General features: G+C 46.6%; 1 long non-coding RNA gene across 1 annotated transcript; it reads right to left on the bottom strand.

Annotated features, from left to right (window-relative positions):
- Window positions 1-373: 373 nt before the first annotated feature.
- Window positions 374-2,232, bottom strand: LOC137321543 (uncharacterized). The gene is made up of 2 exons (XR_010962850.1): window positions 1,888-2,232; window positions 374-1,004 (listed from the first exon to the last, which is right to left on the bottom strand). It is a non-coding gene; the product is annotated as an uncharacterized lncRNA (long non-coding RNA).
- Window positions 2,233-3,398: the final 1,166 nt, after the last annotated feature.

The raw sequence follows: 3,398 nt of genomic DNA, 5'->3' as shown, positions 1-3,398 counted from the left end.
GAGGAGATGACAAGGAGGATCAATGAGGGTAGCAAAATTGATGTAGTCTACATGGATTTTAGCAAGGCTTTTGACAAGGTCCCACATGGCAGATTGATCAAAAAAGTAAAGGCCCATGGGATCCAAGAGAATGTGGCAAATTGGATCCAAAATTGGCTCAGTGGCAGGAAGCAAAGGGTAATGGTCGACGGGTGTTTTTACAACTGGAAGGCTGTTTCCAGTGGAGTGCCGCAGGGCTCGGTACTAGGTCCTTTGCTTTTTGTGGTATACATTAACGATTTGGACTTAAACGTAGGGGGCATGATTAAGAAATTTGCGGATGACACAAAGATAGGCGATGTTGGGTGAAAATAAATTCACATCTAATCTGTGGTAAAGTAAAAGGTGCAGTTTATTAAAACAGAGCTCTGGGAGAAGGGTCTCTGACCCCGCGGTCTGTGCGAGCACCTTCTCCCCGATCAACAAAATTCACAAGCTTATATACAGTACAAGACTGGAGCACACCGACAGCCATTACTACATTACTTATTCCTTAGCCAATCCGGCTCTGTGGCAACATTCAAAATCAACCTAATTATAACTTTACATCGTTAGCTAAGCTCCTTCTTTTAGTTCTGTCTTTTATCTAAGTTTGTCCAGTTATCTGCACAGTAGGGTCCATTTTTGCTGTATCGTGGCTTCGGCCGATCTGAGTCAGTGACTCGTGATTGGACATGGTTCAAAGGTTAATCAAATATACCCTGCATACACCCGCGTGTCAGTTGCTACTTCGTAACCCGATTGTGCTGCAAATTTTAACCTTGTTATTGCAGCTTCTCATATCTCCACATGCTTAATCACTTCTGTAGTTCAGTTTCTGACCATCTGTTTCATTTGTGTTTTTTTTAAAACTAGTCTCAACTGAAACCAGGTTGTCATGCTGTGTCGCTTGACTGCAACATTCAGCTGGTTCAAATCCCAACCCTTCAGGCGGTGTGGTTGATAGTGAGGAGGAGAGCTGTAACCTGCAGAAAGATATCAATGGACTGGTCAGATGGGCAGAAAAGTGGCAAATGGAGTTCAATCTGGAGAAGTGTGAGGTAATGCATTTGGGGAGAGAATACACAACAAATGGGAGGATACTGAGAGGTGTAGAGGAAGTGAGGGACCTTGGAATGCATGTCCACAGATCCCTGAAGGTAGCAGGACAGGTAGATGAGGTGGTTAAGAAGGCATGTGGGATACTTTCCTTCACTAGCCGAGGCATAGAATATCAAAGCAGGATGTTATGCTGGAACTGTATAAAACATTAGTTAGGCCACAGCTTGAGTACTGCATACAGTTCTGGTCACCACATTACAGGAAGGATGTAATTGCACTAGAGAGGGTACAGAGGAGATTTACGAGGAGGTTGCCAGGATTGGAGAATTTTAGCTATGATGACAGATTGGATAGGCTGGGGTTGTTTTCCTTGGAACAGAGGAGGCTGAGGGAAGATTTATGTGAGGTGTACAAATTTATGAGGGTCCTAGATAGAGTGGATAGGAAGGACCTAGTTCCCTTAGCGGAGGGGTCAATAACCAGGAGGCACAGATTTAAAATGATTGGTGGACGGATTAGAGTGGAAATGAGGAAAAGATTTTTCACCCAGAAGGTGGTGAAGGTTTGAAATTCACTGCCTGAGAGGGTGGTGGAGGCAGAAACCCTCAACTCATTAAAAAAAATACCTGGATGTGCACCTGAAGAGCCGTGACCTGCAGGGCTACGGACCAAATGCGGGAAAGTGGGATTAGGCTGGGTGGCTCGTTTCTCAGCCGGCGCGGACACGAGGGGCCGAATGGCCTCCTTCAGTGCCGTAAATTTTCTATGATTTCTATGATTCTATGAACTAAATTCTGACTGACTTACCCTCAGCGCTCCTCTTTGTCCTGTGACTTCACTTTTTGACTTCATCTTGACTTTTTGACACCTCACGTGGCTCCCTTAAAACTCCACTCAGTCACTTCCCCTGAGCTGTATGCTCCGCTCAATCACTTCCTCTGAGCTTTATGCTCCAGTCACTTCTCCTGAGCTGTGTGCTCCACTCAATCACTTCCCCTGAGCTTTATGGTTCTTCTCAGTCACTTCCCCTGAGCTTTATGGTTCTTCTCAGTCACTTCCCCTGAGCTTTATGGTTCTTCTCAGTCACTTCCCCTGAGCTTTATGCTCCACTCAGTCTCTTCCCCTGAGCTTTATGCTCCACTCAGTCACTTCCCCTGAGCTTTATGGTTCTTCTCAGTCACTTCCCCTGAGCTTTATGCTCCACTCAGTCACTTCCCCTGAGCTTTATGCTCCACTCAGTCACTTCCCCTGAGCTTTATGGTTCTTCTCAGTCACTTCCCCTGAGCTTTATGCTCCACTCAGTCACTTTCCCTGAGCTTTATGCTCCGCTCAATCACTTCCCCTGAGCTTATGCTCCACTCAGTCACTTCCCCTGAGCTTTATGGTTCTTCTCAGTCACTTCCCCTGAGCTGTATGCTCCGCTCAATCACTTCCCCTGAGCTGTGTGCTCCGCTCAGCTGTTTCCCCTGAGTTTTGTGGTCCACTCAGTCACTTCCCCTGAGCTGTACGCTCTGTCCAGCCACTTCTGAGCTTTATGCTCCGCTCAGCCACTATAGCACGTTTAAAATAGTAAAATGTCCCAAGGTGCTTCGCAGGAGCGTTAGCAAAACAAAATTTGACACTAAGCCACATCAGCAGATATTAGGTCAAACCAAAAGCTTAGTCCAAGAGGTAGGTTTTAAGGAGCGTCTTAAAGGAGGAGAGAGAGGTAGGGAAGTGGAGAGATTTAGGGAGGGAATTCCAGAGTTTAGGGCCTAGGCAGCTGAAGGCATGGCTGCCACTGGTGGAGCGATTAAAATCAGGAATGTGCAAGAGGCCAGAATTGGAGGAGTGCGGAGATCTCACAGGGTTGTAGGGCTGTAGAGGTTACAGAGATAGGGAGGGGCAAGGCATGGAGGGATTTGAAAACAAGGATGAGACTTTTAAAACTGATGTGATCCTGGACCAGTTGCCAATGTAGGTCAGTGAGCACTGGGGTGATGGGAGAACAGGAGTTGGTGCGAGTTAGGATATGGGCAGCAGAGTTTTGAATGATCTCAAGTTTATGGAGGGTGGAAGATGGGAGGCCAGCCAGGAGAGCATTGGAATAGTCGAGTCTAGTGGTAATAAAGGCATGGATGAGGGTTGTAGCAGCAGATGGGCTGAGGCAGGGGTGGAGATGGGCAATAACACGGAGGTAGAAGATAGATCTTCAGGGGACTCCAAAGGTATGGAAAGCGGGAAGAGAAGCCATTGCAGGAGTAGAAGAGAAGCATTGTTCAAGCTTTCTATATAATATTGCTAACCTTGTTAGGAAAAGCATTATGCAGGTCTTACCT

The sequence above is a fragment of the Heptranchias perlo genome, chromosome 5 (genome assembly GCF_035084215.1).
Source record: "Heptranchias perlo isolate sHepPer1 chromosome 5, sHepPer1.hap1, whole genome shotgun sequence".
NCBI lineage: Eukaryota > Metazoa > Chordata > Chondrichthyes > Hexanchiformes > Hexanchidae > Heptranchias > Heptranchias perlo.
This window is presented reverse-complemented; position numbering and strand designations above follow the sequence as displayed.